Genomic DNA, 22,704 nt, shown 5'->3' on the forward strand with positions numbered 1-22,704 from the left:
AACTAAATACTAGCTAGTTAGAATAAGTTACGGGAATAAACCCAAGAAGCATGCATTGCATGAATAAACATGGAAATAACTATGAAATACGAAAACATTATTAATCTAAAATTAAGTATTCTAGGAGAGCGGTAGCTCTCTTAGATAAGACTTCATACTGCTCTTAATGTACAAGGAGGGTTTTTTGTTGGGATGTAACTTTTTTTGAATTGTATTAATTGATTCGAAAAAATTCCACAGAACTACAATTCGGGCCCTCAATATGTGGTAAACATTTCAAAAAGATCGATTCATTAGTTTATTTTATAAAAAATAAAGTTGCTAAGGTTGGTTTTCATTTCCATAAAATTAATCAGCCTTTTTGGTGAAAGTGTTGAAATTTTCCCATAGAATAACATGGGAGTTTTTCTCCGTTTTACCCATTTTGTCGCAACCATTTTGAAATGAAATATTCGTTTGTTACTTTGAAAAACGGTTTTATATCAAAATATAAACCTTTCTTTAGGAAAAAATTTAAGGTTTTTGAGAAAAATTAAGTTTAAGTGCTACATTTCATGTTTTTTAATCATGCTTTGACTTTCGTTGTTGCACCGTGTATGTCATGCTGTTGGACTTACGGCGTTTTACCATGGATAAAGCCGAGGAGAAAGCCACTCTTGCACTTACGCTTTTTCACCGCGGACTTTTATCTGATTTTAATCCCTTTCGTTGCAAAAATGAATGATATTGAAATATATAAAACACTTTTAAGGAAGGAATTGGAATTAACAAATAATTTGTGTGATAATTAATCGAATTCACCTGATAATTTCGAAATTGATGCCGTCCTCAATACGTAGGGAAAATACCTATTAAAGGTGATTAAACTAGATTACCGATTACAGGTTAAAAAGCTAGATTAACGATTACAGGTAATTAGCCTAGATAAGCGATGAAAGGTAATTAAGCTAGATTACCGATGAAAGGTAAATAAGGTAGATTACCGATGAAAGGTAATTAAGGTAGATTACCGATGAAAGGTAATTAAGCTAGATTACCGATGAAAGGTAATTAAGCTAGATTACCGATGAAACGTAATTAAGATAGATTACCGATGAAAGGTATTTAAGCTAGATTACCGATGAAAGGTATTTAAGCTAGATTACTGATGAAAGGTAATTAAGCTAGTTTACCGATGAAAGGTATTTAAGCTAGATTACCGATGAAAGGTATTTAAGCTAGATTACCGATGAAAGGTATTTAAGCTAGATTACCGATGAAAGGTATTTAAGCTAGATTACCGATGGCAGGTATTTAAACTAGATTACCGATGGCTGATAATTAAGCTAGATTACCGATGGCAGATAATTAAGCTAGATTACCGATGGCAGGTAATTAAGCTATATTACCGTAGGCAGGTAATTAATCTAGATTACCGATAAGCATATGACTTATGTTGGTGCTCAATTCTGACATCTATTGGTGCTCAGATCTATGGAATCTTTTTGTGCACAGGCCTACTAAATCTGTTTGTGGTATAACTACTGTTTACTCAGTGATTTCTTTGTGAAAATGACGGGAAAGCAATTTGAGTTTGAGTGGACGTTGATTGTCAAGTCAAGCTGTCATGATTGATGTTACATAATAGAAAGTGCAACGCCCTAAAACTTTTCTCTCCTAATGTTTCTAAACTATTTTAATTAATATTAAGACTGAAGCAACAGATATTAATAAAAACTGTCTTTGTAGACAATGATGGGAAAAAGTAACAGATAAGTGTAGAAAATTAATTGCCTAAAGTAACATATATTCAATTTTCACTTTTGAACACATGATTATTTGCAAAAAATATTTTTCAACATTATTTACCCTAGTATTTTGCTCTCAATATTAACTCTAGAAGAAGGCATCTTCAAGAACTTTTCAAGGGATACTAGCTTGATACTACGTTTTACTTTCAACTGACATGGCCTTTAAGAAGGTTCAAATACTTGCATATCTGAAAAAGTTGAAATTTATGAGTTTAATTTTTATATTTTTAAATAGGAAATATTGCGAAGCGGAAAGTAACATAGTCAGTTTGATTGTGATGTTGATATTAGTGTCGAAAAGATCTGTAGATTGATCGTGATCTTTTGAGAGCTATACATTACGTCAACTTCGAAAACTTTCAAATAAACGAACACTTTTTGTTTTGATACGGCTTTTACTTTATCAGCTATTAACATTTTTCTATCAATTTTATTCACCTTATAGGGCTGAGCCTAATTGTAAATATTTGAGAGAAAATAAATGTAAAACGCGTAATATTTTAAAGCGATATATGTGCCATGTTAAAATATTTTTACTAAAGAAAAGTGAATATTGAAAGTCTGTTACTTCAGGCAATTAATTTTCTACACTTATCTCTTACTTTTTCCTATCTTTGTCTACAAAGATACGATACTGTTTTTGTAGTTCTCCTTCAAGAAAGTCCTGGCGTGCTAACAAGGTAAGGCCGTTGGTAGGGATGCAACGATTCGTAATTTTTCGGAATCGGCCGATTCGATGCATCGGTCTCTAAAAAATCGGCTTCGGCCGATTAATTTTGTCCATTCTTTCTGCTACAACTTAATAATAATAATAATAATCTAAGCTTTGTCTATGAAGGGATTTCCACACTAAGCCTGTGGCTTGTTTACAGGTGGGTCCCTTTACAATGCATAGAGGGGTGGTGGCTAGCCCCTATGCCACAGCTAACCTACAGCGCCCTATACTAACTATTACCGTTAACATCTGCAAGTTTCGACGGAAAGGAGAAACAGGGTTAGACCGTGGAGGAAAACTCCTTTTAACAAGCGGGGAGGGAACTTGTAAACTCTACGCAGAAGGATTTGTTCCCAGATTTTCACCCGGTGCCACAGTCCGGGATCGAACCCGGGATCCTCTTGCTGCGAGGCGAAAGCGCTAACCGCTACACCACCCCACCTAGATGTTAAAAGCAGTGAGCACAAATCGAAAGGAGAGTCAAAGATAGAAGGGGGAAGGCAAACCCTAACGGCCGGGCACCATGGCTCTCCCGCGCACCTACCTCGGCGCACAGCCGAGGAGTAAGACGTCACGTGATCCGTTGAGAAGGAAATTCAAAAAGGGTAAACCCGAAAATACGGCTAGAGGCTCACACTAGACTAGAGAGATCAGCATTCAGCGTTGTTACCGTGATTTTTTTTCTCTCTCGGTTGCGCCGATTCGATTGCGCATGTGCGCCACGCTCTTAGAGACCGACTGGTACTGGTAACGTTTTTGAATGGGGGGCTGACGGAGAATTTGGTTAAATTACGTTATTTGTTAAATGGCAAACTTGTTAGTTCCTTTATACTAGCTCAAAAGATTAGATCTAACCAAAAGGAGTCGGCCGATTACCTTAGAAAAATCGGCCGATTCGATTATTCGGCCAAGTGGCCGATTCTGGCCGAAGGCGATTCTTGGCCGATGCATCGTTGCATCCCTACCCGTTGGTTTGACGTCCAATGTCGCATCTAACGCGCACAGTTTCGCGGTCAAAGTTCGGGAGAAGATCGACGCTTACATCCCTTCAAGTAATTAATTTCCAACACTGTTTTAACTTCAACACAGTTTCATTGCTGCAGGGTGGCCGCGCAGAGTTATACTTTTGCCCTACGTTTTTAGTTTGCTTCGCCGTTAGGTTTCGCGAACATCCCTGACTTTACAATTTCATTGGAAATCAGTCCTGTTACGAACCCGAAGTCGTGGTACGACTTGGTTGGTTTCACCTCCGACCAATCTCACTTTCTACCGTTCTCCTTGCTTTTTATAAAGTTCGAACTCTTTCCAAGCAATGGGTAAAAATTTTTACCCACTCGTTCTCGGTCGCATTTTACAAATCACTTATTCAAAATATACAGAAGATAAATTTATAAACGAACTTAAAAAATATCTTTAGAGCTTTGATAACCTCAATTTTCCAAGGTTTTCTAAATTCAATAGGGCATTCAGGTGTGGGGTCAATCGTTCAGCCCATAGGGTGTGTCAGCCATGCCTACATGCTTTTACTAGAGGAAAGGGGAACCGGTATACCGTAAGCCTTCTAGCATGTCACGGGGTTCAACCCTTCAATAAAGTTGAACGTCAGCGTCTCACTGAATTGGTTGACCCCACACATGATTAAGCTCAACAACTAAGATGGGAACAATGCGGCTTCAATACGGGTCTAGACCGTAAACATATCCAGACTCTCAGAATCCAAAGAGACTACAGCGCAGGCGCCAAAAAGTGTGACGAATGACAGAATTTTAATGCTATTCTTGATTGAATGGGATGTAGTACCGTGTCTTGTCATGGCGGTTGTTCTTGTTGACCGCGTTTGCACAGTGAATCACATCAAAGTTTTATCATGCATTTATAATCACAAATTTATCAATGGCGCTGATCAAAGGAGAACATTTTGAGTTAAGCAATTAACAAATGAAGAATTTTTATTTATAGGTTTACCTGTGGACACTCGCTTGTTATTTTCTTTGGGCGTTATATTTAAGTGTATTAGACTACCTCACTCAATCATTGTTCGCTCGGACGAAAAACAATTTCCTTTATATGTACAGTAAGAAAAACGTGGACGTGCTTGGATTTTTAACACTAAAATGTAAGTTGGTTACTAAATTACTGAATTGAATTTTCATATCAAAGTTTTATGAAGATAATATTTTTATTCAAATTGGGGTTAGTGTAAGTGAAGCGGAGATAATTTTCAGAAGCTTCAATCACAGAATAAATAATTAGGAATTTCATTTTCCTTCATTTTTATCTTCGCCTATTTATCTACTTTCTTCAGCAAGGCCGTAGCCATGGTATTTAATGTTCGAACCTCGAAATAATATTATTTTGCATTATCGAAGAACGCTTCTGCCCACAAGAGAGGGTCCAAAATGGTATACCCCTATTGGATAGAATCCCGTTTGACCGAATTCAGATTTGTACAATTCTAGCCAAATTAAAAACAATTTATAGCCCAAAGAGCGACTTTCTGCTGAAATTACGTGGAAGAGCTTTCGACTGAATGGGATGGGTTTGCACATATAAAATCATAACGTTTTCCTTAAGTTTCTGAGCTCCAGTAGCGCAATGGATAGAGTGAATTGTATGATCGAAGATGTTAAGCAGCATCGAGCACCGTCAGCACTTAGGAGGGAGATCTCTTAAAGGTGAGTTTAGGTTGGGTTAGGTTTGTAATAATTTATAAAAAAAATAGAATTGAATAGAACGCATTTTCCAAAATTTTTAAGTTTATCTTCATTGACTTTCCAAATTAATATGCCTTTTCCAAAAATATGCATTTTATATTAACTTCCGATATAACACTATACTCCTTTCTGAATAATATTGTTCTTTATTTTTGTACTAAGATATTCGCATTCTAAATGAAACCATTAGCTCTGATCAAATGAATAAATACTAACTTAAAAAACAACAATTTGAAAAAAGAAACAGAAATGAAACGAAAATTCATGATTGCAAAACCGCCCAATTTGCGATATTCGGTCCAATGGGACTCGGTCGAATAAGACAATCAATCCAATGGGATTCAACCCAATGGTACACAATCCAAAACTAGTCTATGCTAAGCTTATCAGGCCTCTCGACATCTAATGGCATTTGTTTAAATTAAACTACAGCCGAGACCTCCAAAACTACGAGGTTTAACCTGGTTACGGCCTTAAACGATCCTTTACGTAATTATACCCTTACCAAAATGAGAGTCTTATTTTAGTATAAAGTAAGTCTAAATTAAGGATCAAGGATATTTGGGTACCAAACTTGTCTCAAAAATTGTTAAAAAAATATAATGGTTTCATATTGGACTCCTTTGAGACTAAATTTAGTCTTACATAAAAAGGCTCAGTTTTAGAGACTGTAAAAGGATTGCTTCTAGACTTGATTGAGAACACAAATCTGCGACTTATTATAGGACTCCTATAAGACACATTTTAATCTCACCAAATTAGGCTTAGTTTTTGAGATTGGAAAGAGATTCTTTCTACACTTGATTGAGAACACAAATCTGCGACTTATTATAGGACTCCTAAAAGACACATTTTAATCTCACCAAATAAGGCTTAGTTTTTGAGATTGGAAAGAGATTCTTTCTACACTTGATTGAGAACACAAATATGCGACTTATTATAGGACTCCTATAAGACACATTTTAATCTCACTAAATAGGGCTTAGTTTTTGAGATTGGAAAACGATTCTTTCTAGACTTGATTGAGAACACAAATCTGCGACTTATTGTAGGACTCCTATGAGACACATTTTAATCTCACCAAATAAGGCTTAGTTTTTGAGATTGGAAAGCGATTCTTTCTAGACTTGATTGAGAACACAGATCTGCGACTTATTATAGGACTCCTATAAGACACATTTTAATCTCACCAAATAAGGCTTAGTTTTTGAGATTGGAAAGCGATTCTTTCTAGACTTGATTGAGAACACAGATCTGCGACATATTATAGGACTCCTATAAGACACATTTTAATCTCACTAAATAGGGCTTAGTTTTTGAGATTGGAAAGCGATTCTTTCTAGACTTGATTGAGAACACAAATCTGCGACTTATTATAGGACTCCTTTAAGACACATTTTAATCTCACCAAATAGGGCTTAGTTTTTGAGATTGGAAAGCGATTTTTTCTAGACTTGATTGAGAACACAAATCTGCGACTTATTGTAGGACTCCAATGAGACACAATTTAATCTCACTAAATAGGGCTTAGTTTTTGAGATTGGAAAACGATTCTATCTAGACGTGATTGAGAACACAAATCTGCGACTTATTATAGGACTCCTATAAGACACAATTTAATCTCACCAAATAAGGCTTAGTTTTTGAGATTGGAAAGCGATTCTTTCTAGGCTTGATTGAGAACACAAATCTGCGACTTATTGCAGGACTCCTATGAGACACATTTTAATCTCACTAAATAAGGCTTAGTTTTTGAGATTGGTAAGCGATTCTTTCTAGACTTCATTGAGAACACAAATCTGCGACTTATTATAGGACTCCTATAAGACACATTTTAATCTCACCAAATAAGGCTTAGTTTTTGAGATTGGAAAGAGATTCTTTCTACACTCTAAGAAATGGAAGTGTTAAAATGGTGTAAACACCGTAAAAACACCCAAAAGAGAGTTTTATTACGTTGAGTTTTTAGGGGCCAATTTAAAGTGTAAATTCGGTGTAAAATAACACCATTTAAACACCGTTTTGAAATTAAACATGTAAAATTATAGTATACTGCGGGTTTTTTAAAAAAGGTCTTTCATTTTCATTAATGTTTTAATATTAAAGTCAATCCGAACAGTAAAAATTTATTGAAAACCTTAATTTTTAAACGTTTTTTTTAAAGATGATATTCATGAAAGAATATATTTTTATCCATTAAATAAAATTAACAAGGAAATTCTTAATCCAACGGTATTGTACATTCATAAAGCACTGCTAAACGTGTTAGGTGACACTCTCGCAGTGGCGTCGCTAGGCCTTTTATGGGGGCTATAGCGCCCCCAAATTTAAAAGTTAGCCCCCTCAAAATAATCCGTAAACTATACCAAAAAATTGCTCGTAGCCCCCTAAAATTCTTTAACAATATAGTGTATATAAATTATAATGAAAAGTTCGTTAAGGTTCATCTTTGTAGAGATGAATTTCAATATCAAACAGTAGTGGGGACTAAAAGCAAACGAAAACTAAACTTAAAAAAGACGAGCGAAATTCTTTCATCTACAATTGTCTCATAGTCAATAACTCGGTTCCGTACTCCTTATCATAAAAGTTTGTATATCTTTAATATACGAATAATAAGATTAAGCCCCCCAAATTTTAAGCCCTAGCAACGCTATTGCACTCTTGAATGTGTTACGCGATACTCTTAAAAGTATTGTGTGACACTAAAAAAACGAGACTAGGTTAGGTACTGGCCTCACAGTAGGGCGACTATTATTATTATTGTTACAATTGGGGAGAGGGGGGCTCACATCCTTGCACCAATGTCAGAGGCATATTGTGCACCCACATATTCAGGCCTTGAAGAGACCTGTGGCCACGGTGTAGCGTAGAATTCGTTCCACCGTTATGGACTATAGACGCCAGCTTGAGAGGCCAACATGTGGGGCACATGCTTTTGTGACATGTCTTATCTTTATTTTGAGTAAAATTAGAGTAGAAAATGGTTTTTTTTTTTAAATATTTTAGAGTAGATTCGGTCAAACGCGTTTCTGGTGTTCGAAAAACTCTTCGTGAAAAGAGATTGTTAAATTTTACGAGTTCGTCTGTATCTACTGCTGGGATATTATAGCCTCCAAAACCAATTTAACACCCGATGCATTTTTACTAATTTAAAACTTTCTGCCATTTCAGAAGTTATTAAGTCGGTGAAAATGACCAACATCCCTTACCAAAATGAGAGTCTTATTTTAGTATAAAGTAAGTCTAAATTAAGGATCAAGGATATTTGGGTACCAAACTTGTCTCAAAAATTGTTAAAAAATATAATGGTTTCATATTGGACTCCTTTGAGACTAAATTTAGTCTTACATAAAAAGGCTCAGTTTTAGAGACTGTAAAAGGATTGCTTCTAGACTTGATTGAGAAAACAAATCTGCGACTTATTATAGGACTCCTATAAGACACATTTTAATCTCACCAAATTAGGCTTAGTTTTTGAGATTGGAAAGAGATTCTTTCTACACTTGATTGAGAACACAAATCTGCGACTTATTATAGGACTCCTAAAAGACACATTTTAATCTCACCAAATAAGGCTTAGTTTTTGAGATTGGAAAGAGATTCTTTCTACACTTGATTGAGAACACAAATATGCGACTTATTATAGGACTCCTATAAGACACATTTTAATCTCACTAAATAGGGCTTAGTTTTTGAGATTGGAAAACGATTCTTTCTAGACTTGATTGAGAACACAAATCTGCGACTTATTGTAGGACTCCTATAAGACACATTTTAATCTCACCAAATAAGGCTTAGTTTTTGAGATTGGAAAGCGATTCTTTCTAGACTTGATTGAGAACACAAATCTGCGACTTATTGTAGGACTCCTATGAGACACATTTTAATCTCACCAAATAAGGCTTAGTTTTTGAGATTGGAAAGCGATTCTTTCTAGACTTGATTGAGAATACAAATCTGCGACTTATTATAGGACTCCTATAAGACACATTTTAATCTCACCAAATAAGGCTTAGTTTTTGAGATTGGAAAGCGAATCTTTCTAGACTTGATTGAGAACACAAATCTGCGACTTATTATAGGACTCCTATAAGACACATTTTAATCGCACCAAATAAGGCTTAGTTTTTGAGATTGGAAAGCGATTCTTTCTAGACTTGATTGAGAACACAAATCTGCGACTTATTGTAGGACTCCTATGAGACACAATTTAATCTCACTAAATAGGGCTTAGTTTTTGAGATTGGAAAACGATTCTTTCTAGACTTGATTGAGAACACAAATCTGCGACTTATTATAGGACTCCTATAAGACACATTTTAATCTCACCAAATAAGGCTTACTTTTTGAGATTGGAAAGCTATTCTTTCTAGACTTGATTGAGAACACAGATCTGCGACTTATTATAGGACTCCTATAAGACACATTTTAATCTCACTAAATAGGGCTTAGTTTTTGAGATTGGAAAGCGATTCTTTCTAGACTTGATTGAGAACACAAATCTGCGACTTATTATAGGACTCCTATAAGACACATTTTAATCTCACCAAATAGGGCTTAGTTTTTGAGATTGGAAAGCGATTCTTTCTAGACTTGATTGAGAACACAAATCTGCGACTTATTGTAGGACTCCAATGAGACACAATTTAATCTCACTAAATAGGGCTTAGTTTTTGAGATTGGAAAACGATTCTATCTAGACGTGATTGAGAACACAAATCTGCGACTTATTATAGGACTCCTATAAGACACAATTTAATCTCACCAAATAAGGCTTAGTTTTTGAGATTGGAAAGCGATTCTTTCTAGGCTTGATTGAGAACACAAATCTGCGACTTATTGCAGGACTCCTATGAGACACATTTTAATCTCACTAAATAAGGCTTAGTTTTTGAGATTGGTAAGCGATTCTTTCTAGACTTCATTGAGAACACAAATCTGCGACTTATTATAGGACTCCTATAAGACACATTTTAATCTCACCAAATAAGGCTTAGTTTTTGAGATTGGAAAGAGATTCTTTCTACACTCTAAGAAATGGAAGTGTTAAAATGGTGTAAACACCGTAAAAACACCCAAAAGAGAGTTTTATTACGTTGAGTTTTTAGGGGCCAATTTAAAGTGTAAATTCGGTGTAAAATAACACCATTAAAACACCGTTTTGAAATTAAACATGTAAAATTATAGTATACTGCGGGTTTTTTAAAAAAGGTCTTTCATTTTCATTAATGTTTAATATTAAAGTCAATCCGAACAGTAAAAATTTATTGAAAACCTTAATTTTTAAACGTTTTTTTTAAAGATGATATTCATGAAAGAATATATTTTTATCCATTAAATAAAATTAACAAGGAAATTCTTAATCCAACGGTATTGTACATTCATAAAGCACTGCTAAACGTGTTAGGTGACACTCTCGCAGTGGCGTCGCTAGGCCTTTTATGGGGGCTATAGCGCCCCCAAATTTAAAAGTTAGCCCCCTCAAAATAATCCGTAAACTATACCAAAAAATTGCTCGTAGCCCCCTAAAATTCTTTAACAATATAGTGTATATAAATTATAATGAAAAGTTCGTTAAGGTTCATCTTTGTAGAGATGAATTTCAATATCAAACAGTAGTGGGGACTAAAAGCAAACGAAAACTAAACTTAAAAAAGACGAGCGAAATTCTTTCATCTACAATTGTCTCATAGTCAATAACTCGGTTCCGTACTCCTTATCATAAAAGTTTGTATATCTTTAATATACGAATAATAAGATTAAGCCCCCCAAATTTTAAGCCCTAGCAACGCTATTGCACTCTTGAATGTGTTACGCGATACTCTTAAAAGTATTGTGTGACACTAAAAAAACGAGACTAGGTTAGGTACTGGCCTCACAGTAGGGCGACTATTATTATTATTGTTACAATTGGGGAGAGGGGGGCTCACATCCTTGCACCAATGTCAGAGGCATATTGTGCACCCACATATTCAGGCCTTGAAGAGACCTGTGGCCACGGTGTAGCGTAGAATTCGTTCCACCGTTATGGACTATAGACGCCAGCTTGAGAGGCCAACATGTGGGGCACATGCTTTTGTGACATGTCTTATCTTTATTTTGAGTAAAATTAGAGTAGAAAATGGTTTTTTTTTTAAATATTTTAGAGTAGATTCGGTCAAACGCGTTTCTGGTGTTCGAAAAACTCTTCGTGAAAAGAGATTGTTAAATTTAACGAGTTCGTCTGTATCTACTGCTGGGATATTATAGCCTCCAAAACCAATTTAACACCCGATGCATTTTTACTAATTTAAAACTTTCTGCCATTTCAGAAGTTATTAAGTCGGTGAAAATGACCAACATATCATGCAGTTTCACGCTGGATTTTGTGCAGTTTCACATTGCATGAGAGATCTACCCTTGTCTAAAGGGTTATAGCTCTGCATGTTAGAACTGTCCTCTTAAGTTCTCTCAAGGTGGAACCTTGCTATGAATATAGCGCTATTCGCGAATAAATCAAACACTCATATGAGAGTAAAAAATTAACTTTTAGTTCGATATAAGAGTTAAAAAGGTGTTAAACTACACCTCTATTGCACCATTTTAATCTTATCTTTGACACCAATTGCTCAAATAAGTGTTATTAAACCCTTTTAGGGGTGTAAATGAACACCTGTAACGGTGTCAAATTTGGACCCATATAAACTACTTTTAAAGGTGTTAAGGCACACCCCATATTCTTAGAGTGTACCAGCATAGTTTTTCCTTGTTTTTTTTTGCAATTTGCAATTAAACAACAGAAAATCGAGGGAATCTTGCAATAGTATACAAGTAAGAGACTCGAGGGAATCTTACAATAGTATACAAGTAAGAGACTCCAGGGAATCTTACAATAGTATACAAGTAAGAGACTCCAGGGAATCTTACAATAGTATACAAGTAAGAGACTCCAGGGAATCTTGCAATAGTATACAAGCAAGAGACTCCAGGGAATTTTATAATAGTATACAAGGAAGAGACTCGAGGGAATCTTACAATAGTATACAAGCAAGAGACTCCAGGGAATCTTATAATAGTATACAAATAAGAGATGCGAGGAAATCTTACAATAGCATCCAAATACGACACTCCAGGGAGTCTTACTACAGTGTCCGAAGTAGAGACTAGAGGGAATCTTGCTATAGTGTCCAAATGAAAGACTCTATGAAATCTTACATTAGTGTCCAAAAAAAAGACTGCAGGAAATCTTACATTAGCATTCAAATACGACACTCCTGGAAGTCTTACTACAGTATCCGAATTAGAGACTAGAGGAAATCTTACTTTAGTGTCAAAAAAAGAAACTCGAGGGATTCTTACTATAGTATCCCAATAAGACACTCCTGGGAATCTTACTATAGTGTCCGAAAATGTGACTCGGGGAGTCTTACTATAATGTCCAAATAAGGGACTCGAGGGAATCTTACTAAAGTGTCCAAAAAGAGACTCGAGGGAGTATTACTCTAGTATCAAAATATGAACACCCGATGGAAACTTACAATAGTATCCAAAATAGAGATTCGAAAGAATCTTACTATAGTGTCCAAAAAAGAGACTTAATGGAATGTCCAATTAAGAGACTCGAGGGGTACTGCTACAAGTCTTGTAAATTTAGAAATCCAAACTCAAATAAGTCTCGTTTTTGGACTGCCGGTTTACCTAGTGGGGACTTATTACGGTACTTAAATAAGTCTTGAAATTCGAACCGCGATTTTGGCAAGGGTATGTTCTCTTTTCCAATACAGCTGTTCCTGAATGCAGCAGTACAATGTTCGAAATATCGATCAATATTATAAAGATGTTCATTTGTTTCCCTTGTATCTTTATATCAACTTGGTATAGCAGTGGGATAACAACTAACTTCTTTCCGTATATTAAATATCCGATTAACGGTATTGTAGACTTGAAATCATCCAAGAATCAAGAAGTTGTAGTTTGGATGGGTGATAATTTGGGGGTCGCTTGCCATTACCATCGAATTATAAATTATGTAAGTTCATCACGTTGATTAAATTGGGACTGGGAAAAATGGTAGGCTGAATCGGAGGTCACGTCAATTTCGTCACCGGATATATTGGTCTGACCAGAAGTAGGATATGGGACTAGAAGTATTGAGGTAACCAAATTCTTCACTTGGCGAAAGTGATTATTCTTGATAACTCACCAACGGTTGGCCCTCTGGTAGCGGTTTCTTAGTTTTTCCTCCAAAACGTGAGACACTCGCGGTGGTAGACGGCCGAACTAGATTCAAGCACCCTCGTCCGTGTTCCGCGGCTTTAGGATGAAGAGAAGGGGATAGGAATTTTTTTGGAACTCAACCAACTGTTAGCCACATCGTAGTATACGAAAGGAACTCTATATTACCAACCATAGGTGTAACTGGGCTCGGTTAGAGATTTAATTTTAATTTTTTCAGATCGCAGCCGGGAATCGTACCCTGGTCGCTCACGCAGTAGAAAGACATTCTACCACTGATTCATAGAGACTAGATAGAAACCCCGAGTTTTTATCGTTTAGTTTTATCTCTAAAAGTCGAGGTGATGTGGGGTGGGGTACCTCTTAATCTGTGGGGTCGGATACTTTTGAATTTTTATCTGTGGGGGCGGATACTTCTGAATTTGTATGTTTGGGGTTTTTATATTTATTTTCTTTATGGTATGTGCTAATTAAATAGATAACGATGTGGCTACTATCAAGGCCCAGCCTTTAGGCCATCTTGTTGTGGGGTGGCATAGCGGTTAGCGCTTTCGGCTCGCAGCAAGAGGATCCCGGGTTCGATCCCGGACTGTGGCACCGGGTGAAAATCCGGGAACAAATCCTTATGCGTAGAGTTTGCAAGTTCTCTCCCCGCTTGTTAAAGGAGTTTTCCTCCGCGGTCTAACCCGGTTTCTCCTTTCCATCAAAACTTGCAGAGGTTTACGGTAATAGTTAGTATAGGGCGCTGTCAGTTAGCTGTGGCATAGGGGCTAGCCACCACCCCTTTATGCATTGTAAAGGGACCCACCTGTAAACAAGCCACAGGCTTAGTGTGGATATCCCTTCATAGGCAAAGCTTAGATTATTGTTTTCTCTCTAGTGTAGGCGCGATGGAAGAGGAATAAAATCCTCAAATTTGTTCACTAGTGCCAGGATCTATTGCCAATGCTAGAGCTCTTTACTTCTAGTCTCATCCTAGGCCTACTTCTGGTCTGACTGATTTGGCCTCGGGAGAGTTTATTCTCGCGATTATTTGTTCGCGGGACAGTTTGGTCTCTTGGTTATTTGGTCGCCGGACAGTTTGGTCTCTAGATTTTTCGCTCTCGAGACAGATGGTATTGTGTTTTTAGCCCATCGTATGATGAACATCTACGATGTGGGCCTTAGTTTGACCTGCCCTGTTGTCGGTGGGGCGGGGGCGGCGTTGTGAAAGAGTACTGCCTTTGGCAGTATACATTTTTTCGTTCGTCATTGAAGGGAGAGTGAATTGGAGAGAATTGTGGTGAAATGATATTTTTCGTTAGTGTATTCTATAAGTATGGTGATTATAATAGTAAGTTTAAGCATTGAATTTAATTGTGCTAGTGAGGTTATGAATTGTGTCTTTTGTTTTACGTTTGCTCGATATATTTAAAGCGAGAGAGGGGATTATTTTATTGCCTTAATTTAAAAGGGAAGTTTCCTACTCCCTTTAAATTTCTGTCACCCGTCGACAATAAATAAGGGTTTCCCGCTCTCCGATTTCTAAATTCAAAGAAATCGAGGGTAATTTTGAAAAGCAAAAGCAAGTATACACCGACGTTATATTTAGGATGGGCTTAAGGCGGTGTTAAATATTAAACGTTATCTGTATTTCTCCACAATTCAAGAAAAATTAAAAAAAGTATTAGCTTGTGGCCCCGAATATTACAATCATAACATAAGTAAATTTATTGAAGTAAGAATTAGGGAGTTATAATTTTTTGTTAGGGCACCGAGGGGCTATTCACTGTGATTATCTGTACTTCTTTTGATGGGTATTTCGATTTACCACTGACGTTTTCCGTTCATGTCACACTATAATTATAACTGAAATAAAAAAATTTCAGTAATAATTTTAAAACAGTAGCGCATCGAAGGACTATTCACTCAAATTTTCAGTACTTATTAAGTATACGATGTGGCTGCTATAACGAGCCCTTGAGTCGTCTTGTTTTTTATAACAGTTCAAACGAGAGTGAACCAGGTTGTGAGAATTACGAATTATTTAAAAAAATCTACATCCAAGCGAGACTAGACCAGGCTATTTTCGGTTCGGTTAGGTATAGACAAATTTGAAGGGGACCTTATGCTGTCAGGAAAACAATTGTCCCAGGAACTTAAAAGAAATGTGAAGTGGTTTTAAGGAGATGGATCTCAGGAAACGCGACGAAGCATGATCCGGAAGGGGGGGTCAGTAAATGGTTTTTTTTTGCGTGACGTAGTACCAATTAGTACCAAGACCATGTCAGCGACAACCATATTGGAGAGACCTAACTGTCGCGTTCCGTAATTTAATAAGCACATATGCTTAAGGCCCCAACTGTTTAAAAATTATAAGGGTTCCCAAATAATAATAATAATAATAAAGATCTGATATTGTCCGTCCGTCTTTACCAGAACCCAGACTCTGATGGGGCTACTTTAAGCCTCTCCAGTTCTACGGCTACGCCGCAGAACGATACAATGATGTCATTCCAAATAGCCTAACTTCACGTAACATAACAAATAATCTAATGTTCCTTAGCTTAACATATGGACAACCTTAGCCAAACACCACGTAACGTTACGTAACCTAATCCTGCCTCGCTTAACCTAAGCAAATCAAACCTACCCTATATAGCTTAACCTACCCTACCCTGGCCTAACTTAACTTAGCCGAACCTTGCCATGGTTTTTATTTAACATATCTTTTAGGGAGAGCGGACATTGGGCAAAGGAGATATTTATAGGAAGAAATGGGGTGACACCAAGATGGGGTCGATCAGTATTAACTATGAATCATTAGTTTGTTAAATAAACCAGATCATTTTGGATATCAAAAGTATAGTTTCTTAGGTTTACCTTAACCTTTCACACGTCGTTTCAAGCGAACCAAGAGAACTTATTTTTCAATCGGTAGAGCTTCTCTACACATATCCCACCTAAACCGATAATTACTTAGAGATTTCCCATTTGATGAACAGTTTTGAACGTATGAGATGGTAATTCCTATTTTTTTCATTGTCGTAGATATTCTGAGAGAGCGGTAGCTCTCTTAGATAAGACTTCATACTGCTCTTAATGTATAAGGAGGGTTTTTTGTTTTGATGTAGTTTTTTTGTATTACATTAACTGTTTAGAAAAAATTGCACCGAACTACAATTCTGGCCCTCAATATGTGGTTAAATTTCAAAGAGATCCATTAATTAGTTAATTTTATAAAAAATAAAGTTGCTAAGGGTGGTTTTCATTTCCATAAAATTAATCACACCTTTTGATGCAAAACAGAAATTTTTCCCATAGAAATAACATGGGAAATATTTCAAAAAAAAAACAAATCGGTTACTCGTGATTTAGAAAAACTATACGTTGGTTAGATTTGGGAACGGTCTTAAATGGAACTTTACACTATAATCTAGGATCATTTTTCTTGTTATTAAGAAGAATTAATTTTAAGTGTGTTTAATTTTTAATTTTAACAAGTTGCGAAACCAAACCTCTCAGAGTCCAGACTAATTTACTTTCCAAACACAGGTCCACCAGCCTATGAGTAAAAACGGAAATACATAATTCAAATTGGCGAGATATTGCCAAGGTCATTTTAAAGGTTAAAGCGTTTAATAATTTCCTGCGTATCCTCAATTCTAATGAGAACCTAATATCTATCACTTAAATGAGTACTTAACTTTCGGCTCACTCTGAGCCGTTAAGACCTCCTATAAGAGGACACGAAACAAGGTCAATTACGGTTACAATCTAGATATCTTATCTCATCCACCCAATCGTTTCAACACTTATAGAGACATGAAGTATTAACATCCATATTATCTAATGAAGCTAAAAGTTACGTTTACACTATATATAAATATAGTAATACTGAACAAGTAGAGATGAACGCGCATTTCAAATATAATAACAAAAGACTTTCTTGGATTATCGAACTAAAACCGAGCTAAATAGCTTCTAAACAACTAAAATAATTGAATTGCCGAAACTTTTATCCGTATTTTCATTTCATACAGGGTGTTACAAAAAGATGTGTCACAAATTCAGGGGCGCATTCTACGGGTCAAAACAAGACTATGTCACCAAAGAACTATGGTCCAAAACTGAACACCCGCGGAGATACGGGCCATAAAAGTATGACGTAAAATGCGATGAATCTTCCCTTCAAGTGAAGCGACGAATATGGCTTGACCATATTGATTCAATTAATTGGTCATAATTGAACAAGATTCGATATTTAAGAAACGATCGATTCTGGGGGCAGAGCTAAAAGCATTTTAGACCAAAAAATTAAACATTTAATTTGGTAAAGCGTTTTAATTTGGCCTAAAGTTACAACGGCGTTTTCAGATCGCTGTAGTTGCTGAGTGGCTTGGTTTTTCATTCATTAAAACGATGGCCCATTCAACTTTTTTGTCAAGCCAACAAGTAAAGCGCTTTTACGTGTAAGCAAGAGCGCCTAGTTATTGGAAAGATGTCGTGACAACGGCATGAACCTAGTAAAACCGGCGTATTTAACCAGACCGTGGTATTATTACCCAATCTCGCATGTCTGTTATCGAACCCCTGTGGTAGTTACGTTTGACATCGAACATTCGTGGATATCTGTGTCGTGTGACATTCTTCTAAGACAGATTCACTATCGGCCACGTATGCAATAAATGACGCATACGGCGACAAACGACCAATGCTATTTCTCACGTGATTGTAATACTGTATCATGCGTAATCCTTCGAAAAGTAGTCGCTTAAGTACATTGCTGCTAGTAATGATTGATAACTACACCTGCTGGATCAAATGCCAACTAATACATTACAATGTTTCTTAAAGGGTCTTAAAGTAGACCAATTAAAAAACATTTGTTTTGCTAAAAGAAAGGACTGTGCTAATTTCATTATTTCAATCACTTCAGAAAAAACTTACAGTCCTAAAAGTTACGGAAAATTATTCAAACGAGGAGCTAAACGATATGCACCTTATGTATGGACGAGCATTCGGGAATGCTCTGGAAGCCAATCGCCTTTACCAAGAGATGTTTCCTCAACGAAGATTGCCGTTTCGTCAAACTTTCGAGGCGGTAGATCGACGTTTGCGAGAGAAAGGGCAACTACGGCGAACGGGTGGATCTAGAAGACCGCAATATGTACCCGAAAACTAAGAAAACCAAGTCCTGCAAATCTTCCAAAATCAGCCCGGAACCAGTACCCGCAAGGTTGCAGATCAACTTGATGTAAATCATGTACAGGTTTGGATAATCCTAAACAATCACGGATTTCACCCGTACCACTACCAGAAAACTCGGCTTTAAATCCAGATGACTATCCAAGGAGGCTACAGTTTTCGAACTGGTTTATCCACCAATGTGTTGCGAACCCCCAATTTCCAGTCATGGTCTTAGTGACCGACAAGGCCACGTTTTTCCAGGACGAAATCATCAACTCTCACAACATGCATCAATGGAGCCAAGAGAACCCGCACGCCATCGTGAAAGCAAGTCATCAAGTCAACTTTAGTTTAAATGTTTGGTGCGGTAATGTTGGTAATCTTTTATTCGGACCGCACTTCCTCCCACAAAGATTTAACGGTCAACATTATCTCCAATTTCTAACTGAAACGCTACCGGACCTCTTAGATGTGCCCTTGGCTCAGTGGCGCGACATGTGGTTTATGCACGATGGCGCTCCCGCTCATATCAGGCGCGACGTTCATGCACATTTGGACGCCACCTATCCTGGAAGGTGGATCGGTCGTGGAGAACCTGTTGTTTGGCCAGTTCGTTCGCCCGACCTCAACCCTTTGGATTTCTTTCTTTGGGGTCATTTGAAGGAAATGGTTTACCAAACGGAAGTTCCAAACATCGAAGAGTTACGTCGACGGATCATTGAGGCATGCGAAACCATCATAAATACACCAGGAATCTTTGAACGAGTTCGTGGGTCTTCCGTTAAGAGGGCCGAAGCTTGCGTAAGAGCTCAAGGACAACATTTTGAACAAATTTTGTAAAATTTAATTAATAAAATACTATCTCGATGCTCATTGCACCCTTTAAAAAACATTGTAATGTATTAGTTCACATTTTATCTAGCAGGTGTAGTTATCAATCATTACTAGCAGCAATGTACTTAAGCGACTACTTTTCGAAGGATTACTCGTCATACAGTATTACAATCACGTGTGAAATAGCATTGGTCGTTTGTCGCCGTATGCGTCATTTATTGCATACGTGGCCGATAGTGAATCTGTCTTAGAAGAATGTCACACGACACAGATATCCACGAATGTTCGATGTCAAACGTAACTACCACAGGGGTTCGATAACTGACATGCGAGATTGGGTAATAATACCACGGCCTGGTTAAAAACGCCGGTTTTACTAGGTTCATGCCGTTGTCACGACATCTTTCCAATACCTAGGCGCTCTTGCTTACACGTAAAAGCGCTTTACTCGTTGGCTTGACAAACAAGTTGAATAGGCCATCGTTTTAATGAATGAAAAACCAAGCCACTCAGCAACTACAGCGATCTGAAAACGTTGTTGTAACTTTAGGCCAAATTAAAACACTTTACCAAATTAAATATTTAATTTTTTGGTCTAAAATGCTTTTAGCTCTGCTCCCAGAATCGATCGTTTCTTAAATATCGAATCTTTTTCAATTATGACCAATTAATTGAAAACAATATGGTCAAGCCATATTCGTCGCTTCACTTGAAGGTAAAATTCATCGCATTTTACGTCATACTTTGATGGCCCGTATCTCCGCGGGTGTTCAGTTTTGGACCACAGTACTTTGGTGACATAGGCGACGAAATCAAAAAACACTGGACTAAATTGTCGCGGATATAGTCAAATTCATAGAACAAATAGCTAGCTTAATGGACATTTTAACTTTTCCCTGCTAATTAAAGGGCACGAGAAGCTTCGTTTGAAGATAGAATTAATTACTGTGAATTCAAAAATATCAAGCTTATAATTCTCCGATTTCTAGTTATTTGGCAATATGCATTTGAATATGCTTCATATGAAATTATTTAAAATCCACTTTTTAAGAAAGGCTACGTTTTCTTGTTTTTGACGTCACACACTCGAGATGGTGCCACTCTCTCCGCCAGACCCAGAGGGGAGAAGCATGGGCAGAGCTCGAGACGCGTATACCTTGCGCTCGCGCGCATATGATTCCCGCGCCTTTTTTTCTCAATGTCATAGTGATGTCATAAAACAGCCGAACAAGCTGACAAGACAAAATGATTTATATATCGAAACTGAGTTTTCGTGATTTTCCAATGGATTTTAAAAATATAAACTTTGGTTCAATTATATTAAAAACTTTATAATTTGAAAGTAGAGACTTGAAAGTGTAATATAATACCACTTTCGTGCTAAAATATGATATGAAATTGTAACTTCCCATACCCTATAATCTGGATTACCAATAAAAGATAGTTAAACTAGACACCCAATTTAAGATAAATAAACTAGATTACGAATTTAAATCATTAAAGTAGTTAACCAATTAAACGTACTTAATTAAATTATCAAGTATAGGTAATTAAACTAGACTACCAATTAGAGGTTATTAAAGTAGATTACCAATTAGAGGTTATTAAAGTAGATTACCAATTAAGGGTTATTAATTAGATTACCAATGAAGGGTTATTAATTAGATTACCAATGAAGGGTTATTAATTAGATTACCAATGAAAGGTTATTAATTAGATTCTCAATGAAGAGTTATTAATTAGATTACCAATTAAGGGTTATTAATTAGATTGCCAATTAAGGGTTATTAATCTTGATTACCAATTAAGGGTAATTAATCTAGGCTACCAATTAAGGGTAATTAATCTAAGTTACCAATTAAGGGTAATTAATCTAGATTACCAATTAAGGGTAATTAATCTAGATTACCAATTAAGGGTAATTAATCTAGATTACCATTTAAGGGTAATTAATCTAGGTTACCAATTAAGGGTAATTAATCTAGATTACCATTTAAGGGTAATTAATCTAGGTTACCAATTAAGGGTAATTAATCTAGGTTACCAATGAAGCGTAATTAAACTAGATTACCGACGACTGGTAATTACGCTAGATTACCGACGACTAATAATTAAGCTAGATTACCGACGACTGGTAATTAAGCTAGATTACCGACGACTGGTAATTAAGCTAGATTACCGACGACTGGTAATTAAGCTAGATTACCGACGACTGGTAATTAAGCTAGATTACCGACGATGATTACCGACGACTGGTAATTAAGCTAGATTACCGACGACTGGTAATTCAGCCGGATTACCGACGACTGGTAATTCAGCCGGATTACCGACGACTGGTAATTCAGCCGGATTACCGACGACTGGTAATTCAGCCGGATTACCGACGACTGGTAATTCAGAGGGATTACCGACGACTGGAAATTCAGCCGGATTACCGACGAGTTGTATGTCAGCCGGATTACCCACGACTGGTAATTTAGCCGGATTACCGACGGCTGGTTATTTAGCCGGGTTACCGACGACTGGTAATTTAGCCGGATTACCGGGGACTGGTAATTTAGCCAGGCTACCGACGACTGGTAATTTAGCCGGGTTACCGACGACTAGTAACTTAGCCGGGTTACCGACGACTGGTAATTTAGCGGGATTACCGACGGTTGGTAATTTAGCCGGGTTACCGACGACTAGTAATTTAGCCGGGTTACCGACAACTGGTAATTCAGCCGGGTTACCGACGGCTGGTAATTCAGCCGGATTACCGACGGCTGGTAATTCAGCCGGATTACCGACGACTGGTAATTCAGCCGGATTACCGATGGCTGGTAATTCAGCCGGATTACCGACGGCTGGTGATTTAGCCGCATTACCGACGACTGGTGATTTAGCTGCATTACCGACGACAGGTAATTCAGCCGTATTACCGACGACAGGAAATTTAGCCGTATTACCGACGACAGGAAATTTAGCCGTATTACCGACGGCTGTTAATTCAGCAAGATTACCGATGGACGCGCAACGCCCTAAGACTTTTTATCTCCGATATTTTCTGAACAATTTAATTAATATGAAGACTGGAGTGACAGATAATAATAAAAACTGTCATTGTAGACAAAGACCGGAAAGTGTAAAAGAAAAGGTTTGAAAATTAACTGCCTGAAGTAACAGATATTAAAATTTTGATTTTTGAAGACATGATTATAAAACATCAACTATTAAAACAAATACTTATCTTACTTTTTTCCACCAAAATTTCATTTTCCCGAAA

This window comes from Phalangium opilio, unplaced genomic scaffold (genome assembly GCF_054372755.1).
Source record: "Phalangium opilio isolate 3A_F unplaced genomic scaffold, DU_Popi_V2 ptg000021l_1, whole genome shotgun sequence".
Classification (NCBI taxonomy): domain Eukaryota; kingdom Metazoa; phylum Arthropoda; class Arachnida; order Opiliones; family Phalangiidae; genus Phalangium; species Phalangium opilio.